A 16,426-nucleotide genomic window follows, 5' to 3' on the forward strand; every position below is an offset into this window, starting at 1 on the left:
TGCCCTGGCAGTAGCTTGGAAGCAGAGGCAGGCAGAGCTCTAGGACATGGCACGGTCACCCTAGGTGCCTGAGAACACTGTGTCCCGAGCCCTGGAGTTCCCTTCCATTACCCCTCTGCCCTGACCCAGTCCTGGGTCCCCCCTCTCATAGGGTCATTCCCACTGTCCTGGCCACCAGAGAGGCTGTGCTTGCTCAGCCTAGAGCCTACAGCCCTGCTCCATTCAGAGCTTGGCTAGGGATTGTTTTGATTGGTTAATGTCCGAGCCTCGGTGTTTGTTAAATATTTTGACCCGGTCACCGTGGGTCAGGGTGACTGACCTGAAGGTTGAGCAGGAGGAAATGACAACAGCAGTTGTCTCCAGGACTTTCAGACCTCCTCCTGCCCTGACCAGGCTCCACCCCTTCACCTCCACAGTTTGGATCCTTCTCACGGGGCCAAGTTAATTATTGCTCAGAGAGGTCATCCTTTCAGGACAACAGCCTAGGAGTCACGGCTCAGGCCTGCCTCTAAAGCTCCCAGCTTAGGACCATACCTCCTCCCACTTATGGACACCCAGTGCCAGCACCAAGAACATCCCTGTGACTCCTTATTACAGAACAACACAGCACCAGATCCACAACAAGGACACACAGAACTCAGATGCACGGGTCAGGGTCACCCACATAGGCAATTCTGATTCTCTCTCTCTCTCTCTCTCTCTCTCTCTCTCTCTCTCTCTCTCTCTCTCTCTGTGTGTGTGTGTGTGTGTGTGTGTGTGTGTTTCTATGTGTCTGTCTGTGTGTGTCTGTGTGTCTGTCTGTGTCTCTGTGTGTCTGTGTGTCTGTCTGTGTCTCTCTGTGTGTCTGTTTCTCTGTGTCTGTGTGTCTGTGTGTGTGTGTGTCTCTATCTCTGTGTGTGTGCGTGTCTATGTGTCTGTCTGTGTGTCTGTCTCTGTGTGTCTGTGTGTCTGTGTGTCGGTCTGTCTGTCTCTCATATACACACACACACACACACACACACACACACACACACCCCAACTGACACTCACATAGTACTGGAAAGCATGTTGAAGCAGACCCCTCACCCCAAAGGACACACATATACCCAAGCCACACGATCACAGTACAGTGTGCCTGCACCCAAGAATGGGCATATTGCTTTGGGATACCTTCACTCTGGACATAATCTTCTGCTCATTTTATTCTTTAATGTGTGTGGATGTTTTTGCCTGCCTATATTTCTGCATTATGTGCATGCCTAATGCCCTTAGAAGCCAGAAGAGAGCATAGGCTCCCCAAGTACTGGAGTGGCAGAGAACTGTACCCCACCATATGGGTGCTTGGAATTAAACCTGGGTCCTCTGGAAGAGCAGCCAGTACTCTTAACTGCTGAACCATCTGTAGTGGTTTGAATGAGAATGGCTCCCATAGGCTCATATGTTTAAACATATGGTCCCTAGTTGGAAGAACTGTTTGGGAAGGATTGGGAGGTGTGGCCTTGGTAGAGGAGGTGTGTCATTGGTAATTGACTTTGAGGTTTCATTCTTTCTTCCTCCCTTTCTTTCTTTCTTTCTTTCTTTCTTTCTTTCTTTCTCTCTCTCTCTCTTTCTTTATGGCATATGCTTTTTAATTTAATTTAATTTAATTTAAGCTGTTGGGAGACAGAGACAGGCTGATTCCTGATTTCAGAGACAGCCTGGTCTACAGAGTTAGTTCCAGAACAGCCAGGGCTACACACAGAGATCCTGGCTTGAAAAACAAACAACAAAAAAATCAACTTTGATCCCAGCACTCGAAAGACAGAAGCAGGTGGATCTCTGAGTTCTAGGCCAGCCTAGTCTACAAAGCAAGTTCTAGGACAGTGGAGAAACCCTGTCTCAAATAAACAAATAAACAAAAAAGTAAGAAAAATATTTTAAATTAGGGCTGGAGAATGTAGCTCACTTGGTAGAGCGTTTGGCAGCATAGACGGAGTCATGAGCGGACCTCCAGCCCTGTGAGTGACGCTTACCACTAACGAGGCACCTGAGAGTGAAGGCAGGATGGCCAGGAGGTCAAGATTGCTCTCAGCTTCATAGTAAGTTCAGGTCTAGCCTGGGTTATAAGAGATCAGTCCCCAGCTCCGAAAAATAGAAAAAAGAAAAAAAAAGAGATCAAGTCTCAATAAATGAATGGATGGATGGATGGATGCATGCATGCATGCATGGATGCATGGATGCATGGATGGATGAACAAATGAATGAATAGGCCATTCCCTGAATCACCTTGGTCAGGTCATGTAGAAGAAACACATCTCTGCTCTTGCAAGAGAAGCCTTGAGAGAAGAGCACTGGAGGCTCAATGAATGGCACAGCAGTTAGGAGCACTGGCTGCTCTTCCAAAGGACTCAGGTTCGATTCCCAGCACCCACATGACAGCTCACAACTCTCTGCAACTCCAGTTCCAGAGGATCTGACATCCTCACATAGACACACATGCAGGCAAAACACCAATGCACATGAAATGAAAAGAAATAAATTTTAAAAATATATAGGTCTATGTCTACCCATCTTCAGACTGTTCTCAGAAACTACAATCCAGGCCAACCTGCTCTGACAGCATTTGGGACTTTAAGTAGACATCCAGTGACCTGGACATTCACCCTCTCCTCAGGCATTCCTCACCAGCCAAGCCCTAGAGAATCTCCCAGGAGAAGTAACCTTTGAGGCTGAACAAGCCCCTCCTCCCCCTACTTCCCACCAGACCCCCAGACCCTGGCTGAGCCACTGACCTCTCTCCTGTCTGGCCTCCACAGCCTCTAGCACGTCCCCAGTCCCTCCCACACGGCTGACATAGGAGGCCTCTCTTGCAAAAGCAGCTGCATGTTTCCTCCACGTGACTTGATCAAGGGGATTCAGGGACTCGGGGTCATCCTCTCTCTCTTTGATGCCTTTCGTGAACGGCCTGTGAATTGACTGCAGCACACCGCCTCAAGCCACCAAGAATCACGGGATATTCTCTTCAATACCCCATCCTTTCATCATCCAAATAGCTTTTATTTATTTATTTATTTTGTCTCTGTGTGTTTTTCTAGACAGGGTTTCTCTGTGTAACCCTGGCTGTCCTAGGACTCACTCTGTAGACCGGCTGGCCTTGAACTCACAGAGTTACAGCTGCCTCTGCCTCCCAAGTGCTGAGATTAAAGGTGTGCACCACCACAGGCCCAAATAACTTTTCTTTTCTTTTCTTTTTTTTTTTTTTTTTTTTTGGTTCTTTTTTTCGGAGCTGGGGACCGAACCCAGGGCCTTGAGCTTCCTAGGTAAGCGCTCTACCACTGAGCTAAATCCCCAGCCCCCAAATAACTTTTCTTATTAACTCTGTCTTGTTCCTTTCCAAGAACATTTGGTCTTTCCCTTTAGTCAGGAAGTGTGAACTCTCCTACCCCCTACACACTTTTTATTCATTCTATGTGTGTAAATGGTGTTTGCATCTGCTGCCTCACCACCCATTTGGACATCTAGCCAAGCCCAACCTTCAGGAGTTGGTTCTTTCCTTGTACCAGGGAATGGGGGAAGGGTGGAACTCAGACCGTGAGACTTAAGTTGTCAGAGCTTTTATGAGCTGAGCCTTCTTTCTTGCCCCACTTCTGTTTCCTTATCTCTCTGGTCACTCTCTACACCCTCACGCAAACTGTCATGCTAAGAGCATAAAGAAAACCCAAAAGGGCTAAAGAGATGGCTCAGCAGTTAAGAGAGCTGACTGTCCTTCCAAAGGTCCTGAGTTCAAATCCCAGCAACAACTTAGTAGTTCACAACCATCTGTAATGGGATCCGATGCCCTCCTCTGGTGTGTCTGAAGACAGCAACAGTGTACTCACACACATAAAATAGGTAAGTTAATTTTGGTGCTGGAGAGATGGCTCAGCGGTTAAGAGCACTGACTGCTCTCCCAGAGGTCCTGAGTTCAATTCCCAGCCCCCACATGGTGGCTCACAACCATCTGTAATAGGATCTGATGCCCTCCTCTGGTGTGTCTGAGGACAGCTATGGTGTATTTATATACATAAAATAAATAAATCTTTAACAAAACAAAAAAGAAAACATGTCCAAACCAAGAGTGAATCATGTCCAGTGGAGCGAGGGTAGTGACACGCCTTCTCTGTGAGCTTTTCAGAGCGGGGAAACTGTCTCTCTGAGATCAGGTCTGTCTCTTGTTTCTAGCAAGAGGAGGAAGAAGCAGGTCTCACTGGGATATGGAATTTTCTGAAGGCGATCGCTGTCCATATTGAGATTTGATCTCAGAGTCCTTGCCCTCAGCACAAGCTGGAGTGAGACTGGTGTCAGTTCAGCCACTGTTCCCTGACTATCTACATCTAGGAGGGGGTCCTTGACCTCAGGCTCAGCCAGCATGACTCATTGGAGACTGACTGTGGTACCGGGCAGCTCTGGGGTTTATGGATGATGGTTTATGGCCACTATTAGCTTTTCATCAGCCAAATCACGGGCTGTGGGTTAAGCAGCCAACAGCTGTCAGCTGACTATGTTGTGCTGTGAGCCAGCCTCCCTCAGGGCCTTTGTGCACCCTAGAACCTTTGATGATAGTGCAAAAAAGAGGTGACGGTCCATGATCCCTCTCCCCAGCCACATACTGTGTCACTCAATGTCAGCCCAGATTCTGCTGGATGTCAGGGGAAAAGAGGCAATGAAGAGGACCCAGATCAAGCCCGGGAGGGACACTTCCCATGCAAATGAAGATACCTAAGTAATTATAACACAGTGATCTGACTGTGTGACAGCAGTCGGAGGGATGATCTGTACCTGGTCTTTGTTAATTTATGGGTTCTTTTCCCCACCCTTTAACCCCCATCCTTCACCCACTCTCACTAAGTAAAGAAGGATAGGATAGAGGGGAGGGAAAGAGAGAGAGAGGTCTGGATCTAATTTCTTTCTTGTTTCTTTTTTTTAACTGTGAAGTGAATGTTTATTTGATTTTTTTAGATTAGTTGTACAACTAATTCATGACAAATTACCACATGGTTTATATGTTCCTCAGGACTGGGGTTTGTCGATGACTACAAATTTGGGATCCTCAAATTTAAAGGTAGGAAACTTATCCATCTCTCCTTTACCATACAATTGTTTAAGCTTAAAAGGCTCTCGGTCCAGATCTTGGTGATATTCTGGGCCAGTATCAACAGGTCCTCCAGGGGCTGGAGAGATGGCTCAGCAGTTAAGAGCACTGACTGCTCTTCCAGAGGTCCTGAGTTCAATTCCCAGCAACCACATGGTGGCTCACAACCATCTGTAATGAGATCTGATGCCCTCTTCTGGTGTATCTGAAGACAGCAACAGTGTACTCACATATATAAAATAAATAAATCTCTAAAAAAAATTTAAAAAACAACAAAAAAAACCACAGGTCCTCCAGACACCTGTCGCTTTGTTTTGTACTCCCTTATCTTGTCCACGAAGAGTTTCTGTACAGGATCAGGTTCCTTATTAAACGCCACAGCTGTAACACCAGGGTTGCTCCTCAAATGCACAGAGACTGCTGACGGAAGGACAGAGGAGAGCCTGAAGATCCTCTGAACAATCATGGTTGAGTCTGTGGTACTTGCACTGAGTCCCGAGCTGCCAGAGTCACCGCCACCGCCACCATTCTTCTCTTGTTTCTTATTTGAACACTGAGTACTAACAAACCACCACCACCCCTGAGTGACTCCAACCACCAGCCCTACCTCTGGGGTAGCATCTGTACACCCTCTGAAAAGTTCCCCGAATTCCAAACAATCACACGATCGCAGAAACCATCTGCAGCTGGCAAAACCATGCCCCTGATAGAGCCTGAGGCAAATCACAATCAACTGCTGTGGACAGTCCCCAGCAGTCCCTGGGATTAAAAGGAAGGCACGTTCTTATAATATTTCTCTGATTATTTTTTATTAAGAAATCCAAACTCCAAAATCGTCACTACGATGATTAATCGTGCCCAGAGGTGGGAAAGTGCTTCCCTGGAGTACCGATGGCTCAGAATCACCTGCATGTTTGCAAAGGTGAGGCTTTCCAGAGGGAGGAGAACATACAAAGGCACAGAGGTGCCACAGAGCAAGGACTGCTTCTTGGGGGTGACCTAGAACCTATGAGTCTAAGAGCAGTGAGAGATGAACCTGGGGCTGTGACCAGACAGAAAACATGGTAAGGTCGAGCAGATTCAGAAACTCCAGCAATTCTCATAATTGAGACAGGTAGGCGTTTAAATCTACTCCCAACCAGGTTCCTGTCCTGGAACACAAGACCATGTCACCCCATGGAGAGGACTATGACAATCGGTCATGTAGGGGTAACACCCGAAGCCCCTCCACATGCAGATGGGGCATCCCTAATCTCTCAGACCAAGGCAATAGAAAGCATCTGCCTGGGCTGGAGAGATGGCTCAGCGGTTAAGAGCACTGATTGCTCTTCCAGAGGTCCTGAGTTCAAATCCCAGCAACCACATGGTGGCTCATAACCATTTGTAATGAGATCTGATGCCCTCTTCTGGTGTGTCTGAAGACAGCTACAGTATACTTATAAATAAATAAATCTTAAAAAAAAAAAAAGAAAGCATCTGCCTTTAGACCCCAACCCACCCCAAAATGAATATAAAACCCAATCCACAAGAACTAAAGTGCACAAGTAATTTCACCAGAGGTCGTCTGAGAGTGCCTGTCTTATGGAGCTGTAACACTCTGGGGAAGAATATTCTCTCTCTAAGCTTTCATTGTTGGAAGCTGCTCCAACCTATCTGCTACCAACTTCCTGCTCTATGGCCCCAACCTTGACTCCTAGCCACCTGCCCGCTGGGTCCCACCGCCTGCCACCAACTCTAGGGCAGTGGTGGCCTTGGAAGAAGCCTGACAGTCAGCCTTGCTCCGGCTCCCCCTCAGGGAGTTTTGTCCGGGCCAGAGATCCACAGATCCCCATGGACAGCGCCTGGTACACAGATCGGCAAATAGGGCTTGTATCACAAAACAGAACAGAGACAGGAGATGCCAGTGAATCTGGTGAAGAGCCCAGGGACAGTCTGAAGGGAGTCAAGGTCAACAAAGGGGACTTGATGTTCATGGCAGGGTGCCGCTGTGCCAACTTTATAAGAGTCAGGGCAAACCAGGCATGGTGGCTCGTGCCAGCAGTCCCAGAGCTGTGGAGGTGGAGGCAGGAGGATCAGGAATCTAAAGTCAGTCTGTCTTTAATTACATAATAAATTTGAGGTCAGACAGGGGTATATGAGACCTTGTCTAAAATGGGGCCTCCCAATGCACTGTGACACATACACATACACATACACATACACATACACATACACATACACATACACATACACATACACATACACACACACACAGTGAGGGTAGGGTGTAGGTCAGAGGTAGCATAATAGCTTAGTGTACATGAGGTCCTGAGATAAAATCCTCAGCACAGACAAAAAACAAAAAACACACAAAAAACAAAAACAAACAAACAAACAAAACCCAAAAACAAACAAAAAAATAAAAAGAAAAAAAATAAAAATCTAACTACAATAGTCCAGGGTTTGGTGGCACACATCTCTGAGTCCAGTACCAGGGAGGCAGAAGCAGGTGGGTCTTTGTGAGGTCAAAGGCAGCCTGTCTACATAGTGAGTTCTAGGACAGCCAAGGTTACCAAATAGAGATCCTGTCTCAAAACAAGCAAAACCACCACCACCACCACCACCACTACCACCTACAACAACAGCAACAAAGTCTAACAAAAATACCTCAGAAAACTTAAGACCACAATCCCTACCCTCTCCCTCAAAGCTTCCCTCTACTCCTGTTTCTAGAACCATAAAGGTGATGGCCCACATCAGTAGCCCAGCACTCGGGAGGCAGAAGGATCAGAAGTTCAAGACGGTTCACTGGGTAAAAGTGCTTATTGTGCAAACCTGATAACCTATGTTCAATCTCAGAAAGCCAGTGGTGGAAGGACAATCAATTCACGAGTTTTTTGACCTCTACAGTATGCTCACTGTAACACGTGTTGTGCCACCCCCCATTACAATAAATTAAAAACAAAACTTAAACTAAAAACAAAATTACAAGCCATGAACAACACAGCAGTGGCCAAGATTAAGGCTCTGGACCTTCGTGGCAAGAAGGAGGAGGAGCTGTTGAAACAGCTGGATGATCTGAAGTTGGAACTGTCCCAAAGTGACAGGCGGCACCGCGCCCAAGCTCTCCAAGATACGAGTCGTACCCCAGTCCATCACTCGAGACCTTACTGTCATTAATCAGACTCAAAAGGAAAACCTCAGGAAATTCTACAAGGGAAAGAAGTACAAGCCCCTGGACCTGCGGCCCATGAAGACTGGAGCGGTGCGCCGCAGGCTCCCCAAGCACGAAGAGAAGCTGAAGACCAAGAAACAGCAGCGGAAGGAGCGGCTGTACCCACTACGCAAGTGTGCAGTCAAAGCCTGAAACGACGACATTAAAGTACGAGACTAAAACAAAAAACAAAAAACAAAAACAAAAACTTACTCCCCTCCCCACATACCCATGTTCATTCAGGGAACCCTAATAAATGCAATGGATCACAAATAAATACATGGACATGAAGAGAGGCCTGGGGAGAAGAAGGATTTGGTGTGTGTGTGGGGGGGTGATTGTGCACACTTGGGAGGCAGAGGCACGTGGGTCTGTGTGAGACCAAGCCCAGCCTGGTCTGTAGAACAAGCTCCAGGACGGCCAGGGCTACAAAGAGAAACCCCACCTCACTACCACTACCGCTCCTGGCAAAAAAAAAAAAGAAAGAAAGAAAGAAAGAGAGAGAGAGAGAGAGAGAGAGAGAGAGAGAGAGAGAGAGAGAGAAAGGAAGAAAAGGAAGAAAGAGAAAGAAAAAGAGAGAGAGAACAATGGGTGGACTTTACTCAGAGAATATTATACATGTATGAAATTGTAAAATAAAAAAATATAAATTTATAAAAGAAAACAACAGGGTTTTTAAATGGCTCAACAGTTAAGAGAGAATGTGCTTTTTCAGAGGACCCAGGTTCAGTTCCCAGCACCGGGTCTGGCAGCTCACAACCACCTGTACCTCCTGTTCCAGGGGATCTGGTGCCCTCTTCTGGCCTCCACAGTCACCAACACAACATGGCATCCACAAGTACACATGCATGTGCATATGCATGCACACACACACACACACACACACACACATACACAAATACACAAAGAGTTGTTGTTTTAGGTGGGTGTTATCATACCTTGCTGTTTTATTTATATTTATGTTATTTGGGTTTTTTAAAAATATCTTTAATCTTTTTTTTTTGGTTCTTTTTTTCGGAGCTGGGGACCGAACCCAGGGCCTTGAGCTTCCTAGGCAAGCGCTCTACCACTGAGCTAAATCCCCGACCCCCTTTAATCTTTTTTAAAAAGATTTATTTATTATATATAAGTACACTGTTGCTGTCTTCAGACACACCAGAAGAGGGCATCAGATCTCATTACAGATGGTTGTGAGCCACCATGTGGTTGCTGGGAATTGAACTCAGGACCTCTGGAAGAGCAGTCAGTGCTCTTAACTGCTGAGCCATCTCTCCAGCCCTTCACTCATTTTTTTTTTACAGTCCAGTCATTATCGCCCTCCCAGTCTGACCTCCAACAGTTCCTCATCCATCTTCCTCCTCCCCCCTGCCTCCAAGAGGATGTCCCCACCCCCTTGTTTATGTTGTTTATTTTTTGAAACTTTTAAAATTTTTTAAAAAAAGATTTATTTATTTTATGTATGGGAGTACACTGTCGCTGTCTTCAGACACACCAGAAGAGGGTATCGGATCCCATTACAGATGGTTGTGAGCCAGAAGTGTGAACATTGGATCCCCTGGAACTGGAGTTAAAGGTGGTGTGGGGAGCTGCTATGTAGGTACTGGGAACCAGACCCAGGTCCAGTACAGGAGCAGCCAGTACTCTTAACAACTGAGCCATCTCTCCAGATACTCAAAAATGATACTTTTTTTTTCCTTTCTGGCTTTTTTTTTTTTAAGATTTATTCTATGTATGTGAGTACACTGTAGCTGTCTTCAGACACACCAGATGAGGGCATTGGATATCATTACAGATGGTTGTGAGCCACCATGTGGTTGCTGGGATTTGAACTCAGGACCTCGGGAAGAGCAGTCAGTGCTCTTAACCTCTGAGCCATCTCTCCAGCCCCCCCCCCCCCTTTCTGGCTTTTTAAGACAGATTTTTCTGTGTAGCCTTCACAGAGATGCGTCTGTGTCTGTCTCTCAAGTGCTGGGCTTATTAGGGCCATTTGCCCTTGTCTGACTTTTACAAATGGTTTGGTTTCTTTTTTTTTTTTTTTTTTTGGTTCTTTTTTTCGGAGCTGGGGACCAAACCCAGGGCCTTGCGCTTCCTAGGTAAGCGCTCTACCACAATGGTTTGGTTTCTTAATCTTCAGAAAATTGTGAAGTCCAAAGTCTTCCTCACTTGCACAGTGAGTTTGAAGCTGGTCTGAGCCACACGAAACAATCTCAAGAGACAGAGAAGAAGCCAGGAGGTGGTGACACACACCTTTAATCCTGGCACCCAGGACGGGACACAGAAGCAGGTGGATCTCTGTGAGTTTGAGGCCAGCCTGATCTACAGAGTGAGTTCCAGAACAGCCAGAGCTGCACAGAGAAACCCTGTCCGGAAAAACTGGGAAACAGAAAAAAGAAAAAGGAAAGAAAGAAATTTATAAATGAGATTGCTCAATATGGCTGTGTGTGAGTTCAACATGTGCTAGTTCCTGTTTCTCGTTTTGTTTATTTTTTTTATTTTACTTATGTTTGGGTGTTCTGTCTGAATGTGTTACTTGAGTCCATGGTTTCCTTCAAGGCCAGAAAAGGGTTCCAGATCCCTAACAGAGGAAGAGGATTGTAATCTTTGACGTGGGTACTGGGAATTGAACCCAGGTCCTCTGGAAGAGAAGTCAGTGCTCCCAACCTCTGAGCTGTCTCTCCAACTCCCTGCTTATCTTTTCCACTCAGTGTTATGTCATCTGGCTGTTCTGTGCAGAAGCAATGCATTATTAACTGTCATTGTTGCAAAGTATCCCATGCTGTGACATGTTTTTCTATTATACTGCTGATCAACATATGGTTTGCTTCACATTTTATGAATATTACAGACTCATCTGCTTGAGGGACTGCTGCTTACACATTTATTTATTTGCATGTATACAGGCGTATTCAACAGCACAGGTATGCAGAGGCCAGGGGCTAATGTTGGACTGTGCTCTTCTGTCTAGTCCACATTTTTTTTTTTTTTGGTTCTTTTTTTCGGAGCTGGGGACCGAACCCAGGGCCTTCCGCTTGCTAGGCAAGCGCTCTACCACTGAGCTAAATCCCCAACCCCTAGTCCACATTTTTTAATTTGGCTTTTCCAGACAGGGTTTCTTCTTTGCGTAGCTTTGACTGTCTTAGAACTAGCTCTGTAGACCTGGCTTTGAAAGACATAGTCTTTTGCATTACCAGCACACTGGCTGGCCAGCCAGGCTCTGGGATCTGCCTACCTCTGCAGCGCTCTTATAGGTGTGACCTGTGACGTCTACCTTTTACGTGGGGTTGAGGAGATGGACTTAGGTCCTTACATCTGCAAAGCGAGCTCTTAACTCCCTGAGACATTTCCCCAGCCTCTTTTTTTTTTTTTAAGATTTATTTATTATATATGAGTACACTGTCCCTGTTTTCAGACACACCAGAAGAAGGCATCAGAGCCCATTACAGATGGTTGAGAGCCACCATGTGGTTGCTGGGAATTGAACTCAGGACCTTTGGAAGAGAAGTCAGTGTTCTTAACTGATGAGCCATCTCTCCAGGCTAAAACAATGCATACTTTTAGTTCCAGCATCCAGAGGCAGATCTCTGATTACAGAGCGAGTTCCAGGACGGCCAGGGTACACACACAAACCTGTCTCAGAAAAAGGAAAGGGGTAAGCTGGGGAGATGCTCAGTGGTTAAGAGCACTGGCTGGCTGCTCTTCCAGAGGTCCTGAGTTCAAATCCCAGCAACCACATGGTGGCTCACAAATGTCTATATTGGGATCCGATGCCTTCTTCTGGTGCTTAGACAAATATGAAGACAAAGCACCCATATCATAAAAAACGGAAATAAATAAATATTTTTAATAAAAACAACACTGTTTATAAGCTGAGTGGTGTGTCACATGCCTTTAATCCAAGCATTTGGGAGGCAGAGGAAGTTCGAGGCTAGCCTGGTTTACAGAGTGAGTTCCAGGATAGACAGGCCTACACAAAGAAACCCTGTCTCAAAAAAACAAAATAGGGCTGGAGAGATGGCTCAGTGGTTAAGAGCACTGACTGCTCTTCCAGAGGTCATGAGTTCAATTCCCAGCAACCACATAGTGGCTCACAACCATCTGTAATGAGATCTGGTGCCCTCTTCTGGCCTGCAGTCACATGTGCAGGCAGAATGCTGTACGTAAAATAAATAAATAAATCTTAAAAAAAAAATAAAAATAAATAAGTAAGAATAAATAATTTAAAAAAAACTGTTTACAAACTATATCTACTAGATACAAAAATAACAGCATACCTCTTGCCCTTGTGGCACCGGTAATTACCTCCGCCAACCTTGAGGGCTCTTTCTCAATTCCTCATTGCCCCCAAAGCCAATGACTGCCCTGAATTTCAGTTAATAATTTCTTTGAGTTTTGCTTTCTTTCTGTCATTCACCTTACCGGCCCCACCCCCTGTTTGAGACAGGTCCCTGCTCTGTAGCCCAGCCTGGCCTTGAACTTGTAGTAAAATTACTACCCCACCCTCCCGGGTGCTGAGATCACTTGCATGCCCTGGTTTTCTCTTCCGATTTAAAAAATGTGTATTTATGCCTCCCTAAATTTTGTTTTTATTTTGCAAGCTTGAACTTTATATAAATGAAACAATTCTGGTTTCTGACTTCCTAGCCTGAGGTTTCTAGTACGCAATGCTAATGTTTCACAAAACCGTGTGAACCCATCAGCCGGCATACACTGGTAAGTGAAGAAAAAGAAAACAAATCTGGGGGGTTTAGGATTATTAACAAGGGGGAAAGGAGCTATTGCAATTATGGGGGCTCTAGAACTGTTGCAGTGAGGAGGGCTCTGACCTGGCAATGACATCTCCAAGGTCTCATGGGCAAAAATGTTTTTTTCTTTCACAGGAGAGAGCGAACAGGCCAGGAAAAGCTCAGGGAGAGGGAATGGGGCAAGCAGTGGAAGCATGACAGGTCGATGGGGTCAGGAAATGGGAAATACTTGGCTCTGAATACGGCCCATTCTCAGGAGGGGCTTTTGAGGAAGAAGAGGAAAGAGCTCGCTCAGGTCCAAAACGCAAGGAAAAAAGAAAAGGAAGCTAGTTCAATGCTTGGTTAGCGGGGACAAGAAGGTCAACTAAGCTTTTATGAGGCAAAGAACTGGAATTTGGAATCTGTCTGGTTTCATCACAGGTAAACAAAGTGCACATGTCTCTTACATAAGTCCAGTGAGTAGAACTGATTCTTTGCAGTAAACTCTGTTCTGGAACACAGAACACAGAACAGAATAGTCTGGGGTTTTTTTCTTCACTGCTGTGCTGGATCACAGGGCTCTGGTCAAACTACACTGTCAAAACATCAAAACATCTCAAACACATACAAGACCTTTTTTTTTTTCTGAGAGTCTCATGAGCTCAAACCGGTCTTAAACTTGTTATACAGCTGGGGGTGGGGTGGGGGCAATCCCAGAACTGGAGAGGCAGAGACAAGTCTCCAGTCTCTGCCTGGTCTACAGAGTATCAGGACAACCAAGAAACCCTGTCTTGAAAACCAAACCAAACCACACCAAAGCAGATCAAAAACATATACAGCCAAGAAGGATACTGAACTTCTGATTCTCTTGCCTCTGAAGCACCAGGATTACAGACAGTACACGTGGCTTTTGCGGCACTGGGAACTGACCTCAGGGCTTCACGCATGCTAGGCAAGTACTCCATCAAATGAAGCCATGTCCCAGCCCTGGCTTTTGGCTTGTTTTTATGGGATTTTTTTTAAAAAAGATTTATTTATTTACTACATATGAACACAATGTAGCTGTCTTTGGCCACAGGAAGAGGGTATCAGATCTCATTTACAGATGGTTGTGAGCCACCACGTGGTTGCTGGGATTTGAACTCAGGACCTCTGGAAGAGTAGTCAGTGCCCTTAACCACTGAGCCATCTCTCCAGCCCTTGTTTTTTTTTTTTTTTTTTTTTTTTCGGAGCTGGGGACTGAACCAGGACCTTGTGCTTGCTAGGCAAGCGCTCTACCATTGAGCTAAATCCCCAACCCTCCAGCCCTTGTTTTTATGTTTTATTACTATATGTCACTTACACATTAGTCTCGTTCTGACATTTTTACACATGTATATAATGTATTCTCATAATTCTCAACTTTTCTGTTGCCCTTTCTGTCTCCCTCCCACTCCATTGATCAAGAGTGTAGAATTGCTCTTTCTACTTTATCTGTAAATTTTTTTAAAGATTTATTTATTATATATTATATATAAGTACACTGTAGCTGTCTTCAGACACACCAGAAGAGGGCATCAGATCCCATTACAGATGGTTGTGAGCCACCATGTGGCTTCTGGGAATTGAACTCAGGACCTCTGGAAGAGCAGTCAGTGCTCTTAATCACTGAGCCATCTCTCCAGCCCCCTCTAATTTTGTTTTGTATGTATTGTTTTGCTTCCAAGTTTATCTGTGGATCATGTGCATAGCTGGCACCCTCAAGAGGACAGAAGGCGGGCTGGAGAGATGGCTCAGCAACCACATGGTGGCTCACAACCATCTGTAATGAGATCTGATGCCCTCTTCTGGTGTGTCTGAAGACAGTTACAGTGTACTTATAATAAATACATAATAAATCTTTATTTAAAAAAAGAGAATAGAAGGCAGCATTAGAATCCTTGAAATTAGAGTTACAGGTAGCTATGAACTGTCCTGTGGGTGCTAGGAATTGAACCTGTGTCCTCTGGCTCTTTTTTTTTTTTTTTTTTTTGGTTCTTTTTTTTTCGGAGCTGGGGACCGAACTCAGGGCCTTGCGCTTCCTAGGCAAGCGCTCTACCACTGAGCTAAATCCCCAACCCCTGTCCTCTGGCTCTTAACCACTAAGTCATCTCTCCACACTCCATTGTTTACTGGAGGAGTCAGAAGGACTATCCACCCAGGATAGAATGTTTCAATTTAATTGCTACACAATAACCCTTTCCACTGTAATCCCTAAGCTGTGTTGCAAAAGCCCTCAAAGTGACCACCAGCTCCTATACCCCCTATACCCGCATAGGGCTGTCAAAATGGCGGCTTCTGTCAAAATGGCACCACGCTATCTCAGCTTGCAGCCATCACAGGAACTGTCCACATTGGAGCATTTCCTTTCCCACCTCAGCAGGAGCTGTTCAGGGTGACACCTTTCCTGCCTCAGCCTACTGCCGTTATGAGGAGCTGTCCACGGTGGCAACACCTTCTTCCCTGTCTCAACTTTGGTGAAAGACCACTGCGTGAGCTGTCCCCCAGAGCTGTTCACGGTGACAGCACCTCCTCTCCAGCCTGTCCAGGCATGGGACCTCAGCCAAAGCCAGCTGCGGCTGGGAAGGACTTCCCACCCTAATCCATGGGCCTGATGCAGGGAAAAGTGGGTGAAAAAAAAAAGCCACCAATCTCTGAGCTCCCCAAGCTCAGAACTTGAGATTCCACCAATCCCTGGACCCTCCAATACATCTCTTTCATGAGAAGAAAAGATGCTGTGAAGAGAAGGGAAGAAGGGACGATGTGGACCAGGGCTGAGGTTCCCGAGCTCCTGAGCTCAGCTGGGGATACCCTTTGGAGCTGAAATGCTTCTGCTGAGAAGACTTCCTCTCGGAGATGTGTGGTTCCTGGGCTCCCATGGCCCGGGATGCTCTTCCACTGGGATACCTTTTCCCTTGGTTCCTAGGCATCTGAGTTCCAGAATACCCTTTCATCCGAGCAGAAACACACCACCCATCAACCATCAACTGCATAAAAATTCTTAGAGAGGGGTGAGAATCTCATGAACCTTTCCCTCCTCCGTGACAGGAAGTTGAAGGGCAAAGCTGCATTTGCTATAAATTTCAAAATGGGTCCAGTCGACCCAACGCCCTCCTTTGGCCACTCTGAGCACTGCACACAGGCGTTGGATTTAGAACAATCACAAGAGCTATACTGTTTGTGAGGGACACGAACACCTTGTACGGAGGTAGACCATTGCTGGCAAAACGGTTTGGCTCTGGGAATAGTTTTCCATGGTTATGCATGGAATTGTACTTAGAAGATATATGGTTAAAGATAATTTTATATGTGTATGAGAGTTTTTGCCTGCATGGCTCTATGTGCAACGTGTATGTGCCTGGTCCCTCTAGAGGTCAGAGGAGAGTATCCAACCCCATGAAATCA

At 45.9% G+C, this 16,426-nt stretch overlaps 1 pseudogene; it reads left to right on the plus strand.

The window, feature by feature from the left end:
- Window positions 1-637: 637 nt before the first annotated feature.
- On the plus strand, window positions 638-8,765 carry LOC134486999 (large ribosomal subunit protein uL29-like; annotated as a pseudogene).
- The last annotated feature ends 7,661 nt before the right edge of the window (window positions 8,766-16,426 follow it).

The sequence above is a fragment of the Rattus norvegicus genome, chromosome 5, assembly GCF_036323735.1.
Source record: "Rattus norvegicus strain BN/NHsdMcwi chromosome 5, GRCr8, whole genome shotgun sequence".
Lineage (NCBI taxonomy): Eukaryota > Metazoa > Chordata > Mammalia > Rodentia > Muridae > Rattus > Rattus norvegicus.